This window comes from Delphinus delphis, chromosome 3, assembly GCF_949987515.2.
Source record: "Delphinus delphis chromosome 3, mDelDel1.2, whole genome shotgun sequence".
In the NCBI taxonomy this organism is placed as follows: Eukaryota; Metazoa; Chordata; class Mammalia; order Artiodactyla; family Delphinidae; genus Delphinus; species Delphinus delphis.
In genome coordinates this window covers 164,209,724-164,226,475 of record NC_082685.1, presented here as the reverse complement: position 1 = coordinate 164,226,475, position 16,752 = coordinate 164,209,724, and positions in this window count along the sequence as shown.

Below are 16,752 nucleotides of genomic sequence, written 5' to 3'. Positions count from 1 at the left end.
TTCTGGAAGAGGCAAACTACGGAGACACAAAACATCAGTGGCTGCCGGCGGGGCGGGGAGCAGGGGGGCGGCGATGAACCGGTGGAGCACAGAGGATTTGTAGGGCAGTGAGAATCCTCTGTATGTTACTATAATGATGGCTACACGTCCAAACCCATAGACTGTACACCACCAAGACTGGCTCTAAGGTAAGCTGTAGCCTCTGGGAGATAAGGATGTGTCAGTGGAACAAACGGACCTTGGTGGGGACGTCAGTGGTGGAGGAGGCGTGCGTCTGTGCAGGGCGCACACGGAATGAAGTACTGACTCCTGCTGCAGCGTGGGTGCCCATAAACCATCCTGCTGGCGAACAGGCTCTGGGGTTTGTCCCTGGTCTTAAAAAGCAGATCTTTCTTAAGAATGACTTTGTCGTGGAACTGGAAATGGCGTTCCCTCAAAAAATTTTCAGTCCCCGAAATCGTTTTGGTCAGTTAAGGCTCTGTCAGGGCCCTAAAGTTCAAACAAAAAGAACTTGACCCAGAAATATGAACTTGCCTTTGTCTAGTTGATGCCACCTGAACACATAGGTCATCTGCTGGGGGCGGGGGGGGGGGGGGTTTGCGACCAAAATGCAAGTTCTGTTTCTGAGGGTAAAGGCACGTCTCAATAGCCAGACCCAAGCTGGGTTTCCAGAATGTTCTTTAGAGTTGACTCTGGATCAGCAGAGTTGAAGGTGGTTATCCCTCTAACGATGGTCCATAGGCTGTCCCAGCAGAGGATACTGAAGCCGATCCCACACCCGGACGATGGTGCTGTGTCCCTGTCCCTCCGCCATCAGGCTGTAGGGTCTTCCTCTGGGTCACTCTCAGCCTGGTTCCAGCCCCTCAGAGGCTGGGCCCCTCGGTTGCCTGCCGCCGCTGGGGTCCCAAGTGCCCAGAAAGGCTGGGCCCCATCAAGGTGGAGGGTGAACTAACTTTGCCATTAACAAAGCATAAGGGGAAGCCACTTTTCTGTCCCATTTTTGCTGAGAGCCTCAAGTACCACGTTCCAGCACCTCATCCAGCCACGTGCTGCTGGGCATCCACTCTGGACGGTCTACTCCTCGGCGCCCAGCTTCCTGGAGTCCAGACGGCAGGCCTCAGCTCATTTCCTGTCCTCAGGCTGATGTGGACTCTTAACTATGGTACAGCTGAATCAGCGTTATTCTCCTTCATGCCCTGCAGTTATTTCTTTTTTTAAAACAGCCCTAGGAAGGTTGGCTTTCAATCAGATTGTTAACAGTCTTTGGAGGGTTCACTCAGATGGTTTAATTAATAACCACAAGCTTCGTTGCAAGTACCCTTACCTGTTGGATACAATTAACTCTTCAAGCGACTGGAATTTCTGAACTAAGGAGCTCTAGACAGAGAAGGAGCCTGGGCTGGGGTCCAGGAGGGCCCGGATCCTGAGGGCTGAGGGCTGAGGAGGCAGATGGCCCCGCCTGCATTCAGCCCCTCGAGAGACAGAGAAGATGTTTCCAATTAAAGTCACTTAGAAAAGAGACTTTGACAATGATGGAGACGCAGCATTCAGAAAAGAACAACAATCCCTGGCATTTGTGAGCTGTGGGTTTGCAAAAAATCTGCTCTCCCTGGATTTCAACGGAGTGGCTTGGGGGAAAACAGGATTGGAAAAGCCTCAGATTCAAATCAGCCCAAGGTGACTCTGGCCTTAGGACTTCCAAAGTGTCCCACTGCAGTGCATGTCCCTGTAGTGCAACCGGCGAACCACTTGGTTTTCAACCTATTTGTCGGCTTCTGTATTTTTCACCTTTAAAGAAACTGGGTTTGCTTTGGTTTGGTTTTCTTTCGGGTGGTATTCATGATGTATAAGAAAGAGAAAATGTGGAAGTAGAGATGATTCTGGAAATAGGCCATCACCTGGCAGGACGGAGTTTCCAGGCTGTTGGGCAGGACCAGTGATTTTGTTCTTAAAATGATTTAGCTTCAGGAGTTCCCTGGTTGCCTAGTGGTTAGGACTCTGGGCTTTCACTGCCATGGCCTGGGTTCAATCCCTGGTCTCAGAACTGAGATTCTGCAAGCTGTGCAGCGTGGCCAAAAAAAAGATTTAACTACAGCTCACTCATTTAACTTACTTAAGATTAGCTGTTTACTTCCTGGCAGTCACTGACATACTTGTGAATTCTTGTAACGTAAGAAGATCTAGCTTTACAAATGGTTTTCAAATGTAGCGAGAATTTGATGTATACTCAATTTAACAATTAATGAAGAGTGAATATATAAATTAATCATTTGCTGAGTTTGATTTTTCTATTTCCATAATTGCAGCCTCTAACTTTTCTCAAGACTTAAATGTTTTCAAAGGTCCTTGAAACCCTGGTTACCTGAGGCTCTGTGCCTCAGCGTCTGGAATGAAAGCGGTTCAGACACTCCCTAAGGAACATCCCAACTCCATTATGTCACTCTGCAGAATTCATTCCCCTTGGTGATCAAAGTGGATTCTCTCCAGAAGCCCATGAGGTGGGCTGCAAAAACATAAATAACCCCTTTTCTAGGGGACTGAGCCCTAGGACTCAGAGGCCAGGGTCATCCCAGGTCCTCCTCCTGTCCCTCTCTCTCAGGCCCCTGTCTCTCTCAACTTTTCCCACATCAGCCAGCATTTCTAATATCTGCCCCATTTCTCTGGTGCTGGCTTTCCATGAGGTCAGAAGACCCAACAGGAAAAGTAACTGAAAAGTTTTCCCCAGAATGGTTGGGTCCTCCCAGAAGCCTCGTGGACAGCTGGTATGTAACCCCATTGAGATGGGGCAGGGGTCCCTTACTTTCCTGCGCTGAGATGGACGCACTGACCCGGGATGGAGAATGTCTCCCCTCTGGGCACACGTTCCACTCAGTTACCATCCCAAACCCAACCCGGGTTTGAATCAACGTGACCAGGATGGCCAGACAGGACATGAAGAACCCTGGCAAATGTTGTCCAGTGGGGCCTCAGGGACATTTGAGTTGGGGTAAAACCTGGCTTAGATGAGAAAGCATTTAACCAGCACCTACTAAGTGCTGGACACTGTGCTAACGGGTTGTTTTCACAGCTCAGTGAATTCTCACACCAGCTGCAGGAAGTGGGTACTTACCATTGCCCGTGTTTTACAGGTGAGGACAGTACCTTGCCCAGGGTGACTCAGGTAGAAAGTGGCAGAGCTGTGGCTAAACCCTGGCAGTCTGACTTCAGAGTCTGGGGAGCCCCTACTCTAAATAAAAGGTGAAGGGGAATGTGGCTCTTGGGGAGGGGACAGTAATGGGGGGAGAATTCGTTTCTTGATTTTCTATTGGAAAAGTGTGTAGAGTGTGTCATCTGATAGGGTCACTCAAAGAGGGCTGGAGAGGAAGGCTTCACAGAAGACTGTTTACCAGTGCGGGGAGGGTTTAGGGGAACCCACAGGGAAGGGTGCAGGGCCCTGGGCCAGCCATGGTGGCGGCTTTATGTGGTAGAGGGGCAGCTGGGGGAATATATATCCCCTTCTCTATTTGCCTCCCACCCTCTGATCTTCTGCCAGGGCCTTAAGTTGGCCAAGCACAACCAGAAGCAGGGGCAAGAAAGGCCCCAGGCCACAGAAATCAGTGTCTCTGGCTCCGGAAAAGGGCAAAGCGAGGAGAGGAATGCGCAGGGTCGAAGAAGTGGAAAACATCCAGCACACGATCATTCGTGTGAAAAGCAGATGCGAGAGACTTGTATCTATGTCTCTATGCATTCATATGCTTGCTTATAGATGCATGAATTATTTTTGGAATGTTAACACACACAAAAGGCATTGGTAGAAACTTCTGAGAAGAAGTGGCCTACTTTCCATGGTGTAACTTTATGTACGGTTTGGTTTTTATCCCGTGTGTGTATTATATATTCAATCCATCCATCCACCAATCATTAACAAGAATTGATGTTTTGGGGCTTGGGATGCAGCCAGTAAGGGCATGCCTGTGACCTATGCTAGACCAATCATAACACCTCACCAGGCTACGGTGACTCGTGGAAGGCGTTGGCACATGACCCAAGCTCAGCCAATCAGAGCCTCCCATGAGCTTTTCATCCTGGAGCTGGGCGGGAGAGGTCCTTTTCCTTTCCTGTGGTTGCAGAGTCATCAGGAGGTGGTTCTAGAGCTGTAGGTGGTAATAGTAGCTAACAGTTACATGATACTTACATTCCGTTGAAACCTGCAAGTTACAGATGATAGACTCCATTTTTCATCCCCGAATGGCAGTTTCAGCTAGTTTAAACTAGTACACGCCAGGCCCTTCAGGAGAGGGGGCTCTGCAGGGCAGGTTCACCAGCATAGTGGGAATTTTGGAGCCGATTAGAATTCTGCCCACTTTACCTACACTGACTCATTTAATCTTCATAACAACACCCGCATAAAGTGGGTGTTACCGTTATTAACCTCCTCCTATGGGTGCGACGGCTGAGGAGGAGAGAGGCTGGACAGTTCGTGCGAGGCTGCAGAGGACTCTGGTGCTTCTCTGCCGGGCCCCAGTGTGGAGGAGCCTCTCTGCACTGGGGGCTGGGGTGCAGAGGACAGGCAGAGCGGCAGCGTCCCAAGCGGTTCGGATCCTGGCCCTATGCCTCTCCAGGGGCACACCACCTCGGCTAGGCTCTCAGCTCCATTAAACTCACCAATCAAGGCACCTGCCATGCTCCAGCAAGACCAAGGGGGATATCTGGTCTTTGCAATTGACATAGCCGGACTTCTAAATCAGTTTCCCCATGCAATCGGTTGAATAGTGGCCCTCCAAAAAGATATGTCCATGTCTTAACCCTGGAAGGTGTGAATGTGGCCTTGTTTGGCAAAAGGGCCTTTGCACATGTAGCTAAGAATCTTGAGATGAGATCATCCCCGGTTTAGGGTGGGCCCTAAATCCAATGACTGGGGTTTTTAGAAGAGAAAGACAGAGGGAGATTTGAGACACAGGAGAGAAAGACCTGTGAAGGTGGAGGCAGAGACTGGAGTGATGCAGCCACAAGCCAAGAACGCCTGGGGCCACCAGGAGCTGGGAGAGGTGAGGAAGGAACCCCCCCAGAGCCTTTAGAGGGAGCACGGTCCTGCCAGCACTTTAACTGTAGACCTCCAGCTTCCAGAACTGTGAGAGAATAAGTTATTGTTGTATTAAGCCCCCCAGGGTACGGTTATTTGATACAACAGCCTTGGGAAGCTAATGTGCCCCATGACCTCTTTTCTTGCCAACTGTGTCCAGAGGGGGTGTCAGAAATGGAGCAGAGCTCTGGAATGGTCCAAAGCGAGATCTGGATTTGGTTTTCTACTGACCCCTGAAGAAAGCGGTCAGTAGACCCCTTTTTTTCTGCTGAAGAAAGCCCTTTAAGGATTCCAGAGGTGGGGAGGGGTTGAGGATAAGGGAAGTTGAAGAGTAGTGAGGGAATCTTGGCTCATTTAGAAGATCAGAGAGGTTTCTAGAATGGGGAGAAGCTAGATTTGCTCTAGATAATTTTCTGATTTTCTCAGACTTTCTGAGTCTCCATGGCAGGCAGAATTCTGAGACGGCTTCCAAGATTCCCACCCCCACCCCCGTATGTACTCGCCGTATAATCTATAATCTCTGTATAGTCTCATGTCCTTGAGTGTGGGTAGACCTGTGAATACAATCGGATACTTATTCCCTTGGTTCTCTTACATTATATAAGACTCAGAGGTAGCTGACTAGAGAGAGATTCCCCTGCTGGCTTTCAGATGTTAGCTGTCATTACGAGAGGACCAGGTGTTCAGGACCTGAGGGTGGCCTCTGGGAGTTGAGAGCGACCTCCTGTTGACAGCCAGTAAAGAACTGGGGACCTCAGCCCTATGACCGCAAGGAACTGAATTCTGTCAATGACCCTGATGGTTTGGAAGTGAGCCCCGAAGGGAGCCCCGCGCGTCAGACGAGACAGCGGCCTCAGCCCACACCTCGACGAGGTGTCTCTGCCAGGTGAGCAGAGACTCAGCCAGCCTGTGCTGGGACTCCCCACCCTCGAAACCAGCAAGATAATGAACGTGGACCGTTTGAAGCCACGACTTTGCCACCATGGGTGATGCGCAATAGAAAACGAATGCAGTTCCTGACCAAAGTTCCTCCCAATTATAAATGAATGAACGCTGCTGAGCCTTGATTTTGTGGGTTTTTTAAATGATCTCATATTAAAAATGGATGTATATTTTTAAGCTGTATTTATAGATGAATCACACATTCGTTAAAAAAAAAAATTGAAAGTCTCTAAAGAAAACAGAAAAAAGATGAGCAGAAGATGATCCTTGCTTACTCATAAATGTGCTCGAAATGTCCACGGCAGTTGCCTGCTCATCACCCTCTGTGTGGCCGGCAGCTTCCCGCAAAACCCCTCGGGTGGTTTCAGAGCAGGGAGATGTCTCCCATGAACAGCTTTCCCCGATTCCCCAGACGGCTCGTTTCTGGCAGGTTCTTCCAGCACAGAACCGCAGCCACTTTTCTGCCATTCCATCAGCCCCAGCCGCCGAGACCCGATCTCAGCCCTGGTGGTGGGAAGGGGAACGCTTGTCCTTGAGCGCCCCGTCCCAGTGCTGGGGGTCACGAATGCTCCTTACACTTGCTATTCACATATTCTTTGGAGTTCTCTTTACTTCTCTCCAGCCAGTTGCTCATACCCAACCCTGTCATAGTGCCTGATTCTTACATTGCAGTTTACCTGTAGTTTGTAGATTCTTACATTGACTGACCCTGTCGTTTCTCTCTCCTGATTGGACCCAGACTGACGCACCGTCCCCCAGCAGCACGTGGGCACCATGTGCTAACAACTGGGTGGATTAATTCAGAGGCCTGAGGTGACATGGTCCTGTCTCCAAAGAGCAAACCTAATGCCCGTGTTAAGTGGACAGAGCACAGGGCTACAAATTAAGAGATTGGTTCCAGACCTGGCTCTGCAGCTAAGTGTGGGATTGGAGAAGGTGGGGAATCATCCAATCTCTCAGTTTCCTCCTCTGTCTCTGTGGCCTGAAGGTAGTGGGCTGCAGGGCCTCTGTGTTAGGGTAAAAGCTAAGCTGCCGTGACAAAGCGACTTAAAGAACGCAGACATTTATTCTCTCTCAAATAAGTCCTTCCATGAGGGGTCCAGGGTGATAGGGCTGCTCTGCTCCACGGGAGTAGAGCTGCTCAGGAACCTGGGTTCTGTCCATCTTGTTGCTTCATCATCACTTAGGGAACCATCCTCATCTGCGTGTGTGCAGTTCCTGGGATGGTGGAGAGCGTGGGGGAGCAGACTCAGAAGTGTGCTGTCACCTCCGTTTGCATCCCAGTGGGGTGTGCTCGGTCACATGACCATGCTGACCTGCACAGGAGGTTGGGAAGTGGAGCTTTCCAATGGAGCGGCCGTGGGTCCAGCCACAGCCCGATTACATGGAAGATGGGGGATGACCATCAATGCCCACCTCCTCTGTTCCAGCTCTTCCAGACTCCTCCACATGTCACCCAGCCACTGACAGTGAAAGAGGGAAAACATCCTGTCCACACGGGAAATCCATGTCTCATCATCCTGTGTTGCTAATAAAGTCAAGATCTGTAGAGACTGCAAGAATGTCCTTTGCTACTGAAGAGTAAGGAAGTGGCAGGTGTGCCTAACGAAACACTCCTGTGCGTCTGCTGGGGAATACTGACTTTTTTCCTCCAATGTAACAAATTAGAACCCAGCTGGTATTTGAGAAGTCTGAGCTAAGGCTTCCTGGATCTGTCTGCATATGGAGCAATAATGAAAAGTGAAGGAAATGAAGAAAAGGGAAGAAAATGATGAGCTTAAAGAACCCCCGTGTGTCAAGTAAAACGAAGGCTTGGGAATTTTTATTCATTTTACTCTGGGGTAGGATGGTATAGGATTTAGGGAGACTGAGGGTTAAAATGGAGACCTGAAAGTAACTTAACCCATCTCTAGCACTTCTCTGTGCCAGGCACTGTTCTAAGACCTTAGAGTGATAGTTCATCTAATCCTCACAATAATATTTTGAAATGAGAACTTGTTGCCCATTTTAGAGATTTGGAAATGAGCGCAGAGAGAGGAGAAATAACTCGCCCCAAATCACACAGCTAGGAAACAGTGGAGCTAGGATTTAAAGTTAGATAATTTGGCTCCAGAGTCCATGCCAGGGACCAGCAAACTTCTTCTGTAAAGCATCAGCTACTAAATTTTTTTTTTTTTTTTTGCGGTACGCGGGCCTCTCAGTGTTGTGGCCTCTCCCGTTGTGGAGCACAGGCTCCGGACGTGCAGGCCCAGCGGCCACGGCTCACGGGCCCAGCCGCTCCGCGGCATGTGGGATCTTCCCGGACCGGGGCACGAACCTGTGTCCCCTGCATCGGCAGGCGGACTCTCAACCACTGCGCCACCGGGGAAGCCCCCAGCTAGTAAATATTTTAAGCCCTGCCAGTCATGTGGTCTCTGTCACAACTACTCAAGTCTGCTGCTGACGAGTGAAAGCTGCCCCAGACACGTAGAGACACATAAGCGTGGCCGTGTTCCAATAAGAATTCACCTGCGGACACTGTTGAATTTCATGTAATTTTCACATGTCACGAAATATTCTTCTTCTTTAATTTGCTTTCAGCTATTTATAAATGTAGCAAGGATTCTTAGCTCAGGCGCTGTTTTGCCCCCCACTGGCCCGTGCAATTGACCTTGACCCACTGAATCGTAAAGACGTGAAGCATTTCCCGAGTGCTGGCAGCGCCAGGCACTGCGCAAAGGGCTTTCTGTGCCCTGTTCCACGAACTTGCTGCCTTCAGGGCAGCAGTGAGGAAGGACCCATTACCGTCTTTCATACTTTATACATGAAGAAGGCGAAGAGTCCCTAGATAAGGCAGAAGAGGATGCGAAGCCTCTGAGGACCAGCATGGAGACCTGGTCACGGAGCGGCAGGAAGGGCTTGGACTGGCAATCAAGGCACTCACAGGATCTGAAAACAATGGTGAAAAGTTCTCTTCATCAGTCTTGTTGGAATGGGAGGAAAGGGAGAGCATACATGCAGAAGAATGGGCAGAAGGGACACGTGCCTAATCGTCTCCATCATCTCCCATGGGAGGAAGGTACAGCTGAAGGAGGCGGTGGTCTGACGTGAGCGCTGGAGGACACATGGGCCTTTCACTGACTGCTCAGATGAAGCTCCTCCTGCCACAGGTACAAGCAGAGATGTGTGTGCGAGGGTGGGCTGGCCGGACGGGATGGGCCGGCAGAGAGGACGGGCATCAAGCTGGCTTCGTGGCTGCCTTGTCTTGGTCCCCATAGCATTTGTTTCCTAGATGGATCAGCGGGGACCAGAGGGGCCCTGAGCCTCCTCCAGGTGCCTGAGTGGCAGCCCCAGAGCATCCTCGAAGCCTCCATGAGCTCCCTTCTGGGCTTTCTGGCTCCCAGGTCCTGGTCCCCCTTCCTTATTAGTTTCCTAGGGCTGATGTAACCAGTACCACAGTCTGGAGGGCTTAAAACAAATACAAGCAAATGTACAAATACAAACAAAATGTGTTTTCTCACGGTTCTGGAGGCAGGAAGTTCTAATCAATCTTGTGCTCCCAAGACTCTAGGGAAGAATCTTTCTTTGTCTCTTCCAGGGTCTGGTGGCTGCTGGCAGTCCCTAGGGTTCACTGGCTTTGTGGCTGCATCACTGCAGCCTCTGCACCCCTCTGCACACGGCCTTCCCCTCTGTGTGTATTAGTGTGTCTCCTTCTGTTCTCGTTAGGACAGCAGTCATTGGTCACTCTACTCAAGGATGACCTCATCTTAACTAATCATTTCTGCCAAGACCCTATTTCCAAATAAGGTCACATTCAGAGGTTCTGGCTGGACATGCATTTTGGGAGGGGACATTATTCAATTCACTACATTTCCTTACCCCCATATTGCTAGATTCTCATGTCTAAAAAAAGTATTAGTTGGAGAAAATAAGAATAGTTTTTCCCCTTCTCGCAGGAGTGAGGAAAGATGGTAAAATGACTGTCAATTTTGGAAAGAATATGCAGTGCATTGGAAAGATGTGTGATGATGGCGGTGATGATGTTTTCATATATTAGCAGCCTCCCGTCCTCACAGAGGCGTTAAGAAGATGAATGCCTTGGAAAGCTCCTGTGTTCTAGTGCTGTATTATTACTGTTATTATTATGATTATCCCACTGTTCCCATTTTTGAGGCGGCTGCTGTAATTATGGTAACCGGTTTGGATATTTTAGAAAGATATCACGAATGATTAAGCTATACATTAGTCACTTGGACTATGCAGTAGCTCTTCCAAGTTCCAGGAGTATAACTGGGTGGTGGTGAGGGATCTATAATTGTTACTCCCATGTCATTCACAGAGAAATCGAGACCCACAGAGTTCAAAGACTTGCCCAAGTCCTTGGCGTGGTCAGCGTTAGACAACTCTGGAGCCCAGCACCCCCGTTGCAATGACCATCCTCTTTCAAATATTTTTATAGGCTTAGAATGGGGGTTCAGGGACTTCCCTGGTGGTCCAGTGGTTAAGACTCCACGCTCCCAATGCAGGGGGCATTGGTTGAGGAACTAAGATCCCGCATGCTGCGTGGTGTGGCCAAAAAAATAAATAAATAGAAGAAAATAAACAGGAGAAAAGTTAAAAAAAAAAAAGGAATTAAAAAAGTATTAGAAAAAGAATGGGGGTTCACCGCGGCTCACACGCCCCAAATTTTTCAGGGAGTGGCTTCTAAACAGCCATTCGGTCCAGTGCGCTTGGCAGAGATGCAAATGCAGGGAGGAGCCTCCAGAATTAACACCTTCTCTCTGGAAGCGGAAGAGAACAGGCGGGGCGGAGGAGGGCCCTTCATACCTGACTCCCTCGAAGCTTCAGAGAGCAGAGAGTCCACAAAGGCGGAGGAGCAGGCACTTTTGCTGGAAGGCTGCTTTGGGGACAGCCCTGTGACACTTCCCGGCCATTTTGTCCGCCTTTCTTGCCTTGTGAATGGTTTAATTTTTTTTTTTTTTAATTGAATGAAAGCTTCTTTAAATTCTACAGTGCTTTACAATTTTCAGATGCCTTGTGAATATTTCCTGGGGGCTGGGGTGGACCTCATCCTGAGCTGCTGCCCCACTGTTTCCCCCTGTTGAATGCAAGCCATGACTCTGCAGTTTACAGGCTGAGAGCTGTCAACTTTTTAAGAGAGCTCTAGGGAAAAAGAAAAATCCACGCTTGTGCCCGGGAGGTGCTAAAAATAGGAAATTCCTAGCTTCCTGAAGAGCAGATCAATGAATAAATAGGCCATAAACAAATATGGTTATTTCTGCCGGAAGTTTTCTTTTCTTTCAATTGTTCCCTGGAGCTACACAAACACAGATTGATAGGTTTGTTTTCATTAATTCAAAAAACATTTCTTGGACCCCATCTATGTGCAGGGTGATGCAGCAGCCGGATTTCTGAGAGGTTGGAGGTTGCCTGAGGCGAATCCTCCTGGGGACGTTAGGAGAGGATGGAGGTCAGGGCCATGCTGAGAACCCCCTCCTCTGTTCCAGAAAATTCCTAAGATCCTCTGGGAGTCCCAGCCTCCAGCACCCCACTGTGGTTGCTGAACTAATTCACACTTTGGAATTGAGGCTGTGTGTGCTGAGGTGGGCTGGGGGATAGCAGGACTCAACATGGGACAGGGTGGTGTAGGCGGTGGGCCTGAGAAAGTCCTCCGCGCCTCATCCTCCAGGCGCACCTGTAAACGTGGTCTTCGTGTTGGGTGTGTCCGTACAGCCTTGCCTCCAAGTGTGGTCCCAGCCTTGGCATCCCTGGGAGCTTGCAGAATCTCGTGCCTTTGCCCAGACCTCTGGGACCAGAGCTGCATTGTCACAAGCCCCCTGGGGGATTAGAGCCTGAGAGGACTTGCTCTGGAACTCCACAGCTGGGACTGGCAAATCCCTTCTGGCCTCAAACCTCCCTCCACCTTCTGGAGGAGCTGCAGAAGCCGTCTCCTTTGCCTCCAGATCTTCTAGTTCTTCCTTCCAACACCACAGCTCTTAGGAAACCCATCGCACGCAGTGCAGGCCTGGGTCTTGTCAGGACTGTGAAGGGTCTGAGATTTTGCCTGCTTCCAGGCTCACAAGGCAGCCTGTCAGTTTCATGGAGGCTGCCAGATGACAGATGCCAGATGACACAAGATTCCTGCGTCAGGGACAGAGGCCTTTATTACTCGTCGCGTAGCAAGGAGCACGAGATTGAAAAATAGAGGGTATTCATAGAATATCTGAGACAGAGCAAGGCCCACAGATGGGGAAACCACGGCCATTGAAAAGACTGTTACGTACAGTTCCCAAGAGGAGGGGGCACACACCACACCATGGGGGACACACGGGGAGGCACCAGGGTTGATTGGGGCAGAGGGAGTGAGAGGAACATGGGCAGAAGCCTTTCCTCCAGAGGCAGGAACGAGTGAGGCAAGGCAGCAGCTTAGGATTGGCTGGCTTGAATAACTTCCATGGGCTCTGGGTGTAGGGGTGACCCTAGTGGTCTGGTGCCTGGGCCTGGGTGATTAGGGCAGGGGACAGTGGCCTGGTGTGTGAGGGTCCCATAAAAGAGGTGGTCAGGGTGTGGATTCTGGATTGGTTGGTTTGTATTCGAAAACCACACTCACAGGACAGTCACTTACCACATCTAGGAATTGGCTCTGCCTGGGAGGACACAGTCCCTCCGGGGTCAGCAAGGCCCCAGATGTCAAAGCATCAGACTCCTGAAAATATAAGGCACCGTTAGTACAAGCTTAGTGTGGCACTGGTTCTTCGTGGGTCCCACAGGGGCAACATGGAGGGCTCAGGGGATGCTGCCATGCAGTGGGTCTGCACCACAGCTGGGGGCCCTGTGCTCAGGGAACGTGCATGTTTTATAATCGGCAGTAAAGAAACACACCCAGCCTGTGCCCCAGGGGTGACATTATTTTACCAGACAATAACCAAGCCACCCTTTCTTCTGCAGGGAGACGCCTCCATCCTCCTACCCCTCCTGCAAGGCCGTTTGCTGTACAAACATCCTTGACGGATAGTCTGCAACAAAAAAGCAGTTTGTGCCTCTGCTCACAGAATGCAGGTACGTGAGAAATACCCTCTGTCAGCTTATGCTCTCACCCTCCTTCAGTTCATTTCTTGTCAGGAAATACCCACTGAGCACCTACGGTATGCGGTGCGCTTTCTTACTGTTGGAAACACTGTTGTTGACAAGACAGATGAGGTCTCTGCTCTCAGGGGTTTACGTGAAGGAAGATGAGGGAAACAAGTGAACAGGAGACACAGAGCATGCGGAGAGTGATTCGTGCTGTGAAGGAAACGTGACGGGTGATGGGATGGAGTGGTCGGGGGTACAGTCTAGATTGGGTGGTGGGGAAGGCCTCGCTGGTGACTGCGAGCTTTCCTGAAGTCCAAGGATTCTCAGAGAGTGGTCCCTGGACCCGCAGCATTGGCATCACCTGGAAATACTCTCAAAAGGTAAGTTCCTGGGCTGCCCCAGACCTACTGAATGGGAGGCTCTGGGGGTGAGGCCAGCGCTCTGTGTTTACATGCCCTCCAGGCATTGCGGTTCGCGCTCAAGTTGAGAACCACTGATACAAGCCTTCCTCCACACAGCAGCCTGGGGACGGTTTAAAGGCCTCATTGAGCCCGCGGCCAGGCCTGACCCGCTCTGGCTCCTGCCCACCCTTCAGGCCTCCTTCCTGCTGGGCTGGCCCTTCCTGTGCTCCAGGAAGTATGCCTCAGCCTCTGCCGTCACTCCCCCCCAGGGATGCTCCGTCTCTGCAGCCAGATCTTTCCGACCCTTTGGGCTTCAGCTCAAATGTCTCTCCCAGAGAGGCCCACCCCGACCCCATCTACCTTGGACCCCACCGCCCCCCAGGCACTGTCCACATGACTGTCCTGCCTGTACCCTGTGCATCAGTTGCCAGGCCTCAGGCTTGCCTGTGTACTTCCCAAGTACTATCTCATTGGCCGTCTCCGACAGGGTGTGTCAGATGTCTCCAGCACACAAGTCAGCCCCTCAGATTTGATACAGGAACAAATGAATGTTTCATCCTCCCTGTGACGCCCACATCCTTCATCCGTGAGCAATTCAGACGCTCTGAGTCTCCAGGTGAACACAGCGAACGTGGGTGAGTTGAGGGCCGAGTACCAACCCCTGCTCTCTGGGGCAGGAGGACCAAATCCTGCCCACCATCTGCTGTTATGAATAAAGTTTTATTGACACACAGTCACAGCCACTCATTCACATCGTCCTCTGGCGGCTTTCCTGCAGTGGCTGTGACAGAAATGGTATGGTTCTGGCAGCCAAAAATATTTGCTATCTTTACAGAAAAAGTTTGCTGTCCCCTGTCCTGGGCCTTGGAGTCCTCTAGGGGAGTGAGGGTAGGGATGGAAGAGCAGGGATACCCACTTCCTCCCTGAGGGGGGGACCCACGTCACTTCCGCCCGCATTCCACAGGCCCCACCCCTCTGCAAGGGTTGCTGGGAAATGCAGCACCTGGCCGGAAAGCGCCGTCTGGCAGTGTCCCTGCTCCGCGGACGAGGAAGTGTATTTGGAGCCACGCCTCTTCATCACACTTCTGGTCCCTCCTTCCAAGACGAAAGGAACCGTCCCTCCGTTCTGAGCCCTCAGAGTAGACCTCACCCCCGCAGAACTAGCAGGTGGGTTTCAAGCACATCCAGCGCCTCCTCGGTCTTTAGATGTAGAAGCAGAGAGTCAGAGCAAGGAGGCGGGGGTCACTGAGGCCCCCCGGGAGCGTGGGTCGGAGGGCGCTGGGGGAGGCGAACAGAAACGCCAGCGATGAAAGTTGTGTTATTCATCCTTGTGGTAAACTGACACAAAACTGAGATTTTGCTCAACGTTTGCACAGTTCCGGAAAGACTTGGTTGCCAAAAATATTTTGTCTGCTCATTCAGCAGTTCTTGGGCTCTGCTCGGGGGAGACGGGGCCTCCCTTTCCTCCAGAAAGCTGGGCTTCACCGGAAGCGCAGGGGCATGGGTGGCTGGCCTGTCCAGCCTGCTGTGGTTCTGGCCGGGGACCCACCAGGGCCACGCGGCACCCAGACTCCTCCTGTGCTCGACAGCCTCCCGTGGAAACGAGCACTGCTCGCAGCTGTCGACTCTTCTGCACCAAAAAAGGCTTAAGAGCTCTTCCCGTGAGCTTCCAGTTACCCCTGAAGTCAGTCGAAGTTTTGCCTTTCAACGTCTCCTTCATTGCTTTTGCCAGTCATTCTGTAAATTGCACATTTGCTATGTGTAGGGTTTTTTTCCTTTTGTAAGATTTGAAACTGATGCTTCACCTTTCCTTTAGATATTAAAATTAAAAGTTCTAGAATTCCCTGCCCACGAAGGTCAGCCTGGTGTGGTAGTCAAGAGCACAGGTTTTAGAAGGTTAGAGCTGGATGTGAATCCAGGATCCTGGCGAGAATTCACGGTTTAATTCTCTGAATGCTGTTCCTATGTCTACAAAACAGAGAAATAGGAATACCTGCTACAGGGTTGTTGTGAGGACTGACTAGATAGTGGGGGCTCCGCAGAACCTGCCACCCAGGAGCGGCTGGTGAATAGTGGCTGTGGTTCCCCGCCCCCATCATGATGTCCTCCTCCCAGGTGCTGGTCTCCTGGCTCCACGACTGGGCAGCCCTGACTTCCTGGGGTTGTCTGTTACTTAAACCCCTGCTCAGGGGGACCATCCTCTCATGTACCTGCATGTCCAAACGCTCAGTTCCCTGTGGGTTCTGTGAAATGCCACCTTCCCTGAATCCTGGTGAGAGGTCACTGCCAGCTCCCCAGGGCACCCAGAGACCAGTTTGTTCTCAGTGCAGGCTGCCCCATGCGGACCTGGAGCTTGGGGTGCAGGATTCACCGTGCTGGCATCCCCAGAGCTCGAGGCACACAGAAGAAGTGGGTGCCCCTCACACCTGTGAAGATGACCACTGTGAAAAAAGCAGAAAATAAGTGATGACGAGCATGTAGAGAAATTGGAATCCTTGGGCACTATTGGTGGGAATGTAAAATGGTGCAACCACCGTGGAAAAGTTTCGTTGTTTCTCAAAAAAACAAACATAGAATTACTATATGATCCAGCAGCCCCACATCTGGGTATATACCCAGAAATACAGAAAGCAGGATCTCAAAGAGATATTTATGCACACATGTTCTTTGCAGCGTTATTCACGACAGCCAGCAGGTGGAAGCAACCCAAGTGTCCATCAATGGATGAATGGTTAAACAAAATGTGGTCTCTCCATACGATGGAATGTCAGCCTTAAAAAAAAAAAAAAAAGGACATTTTGACACAGGGTACAACATGGATGAACCTTGAGGACATTATACTAAGTGAAATGAGCCAGTGACAAAAGGGCAAATGAGACATGGTTCCACTTACATAAGGCCCCCTAGAGGAGTTCATAGAAACAGAAAATATAATGTGGTTGCCAGAGGTTGGGCGGGGTTGGGGGAATGGGAAGTTATTGTTTAATGGGTATAGAATTTCGGTTTGGGATGATGAAAACCAATTTCGGTTTTGGATAGTGGTGATGGCTGTAAAGCAGTGTGAATAGACTTAATGCTACTGCGTAAACTGGACACTTAAAAATGGTTAAAATGGTCAATTTTATGAGTATTTTACCACAATTAAAAATCAAAACAAAACAAACCCCCTAAAAGGCAGACCTTTTCAAATGCTTCTTTTCTTTACTATAAACAGTTACTCTTTCTGCTACATTAAAGACCCGCTTCAAGGGGAAAAAAAAAGCAGCAGGTGTCACTTCCTGGACCTTTGGATAA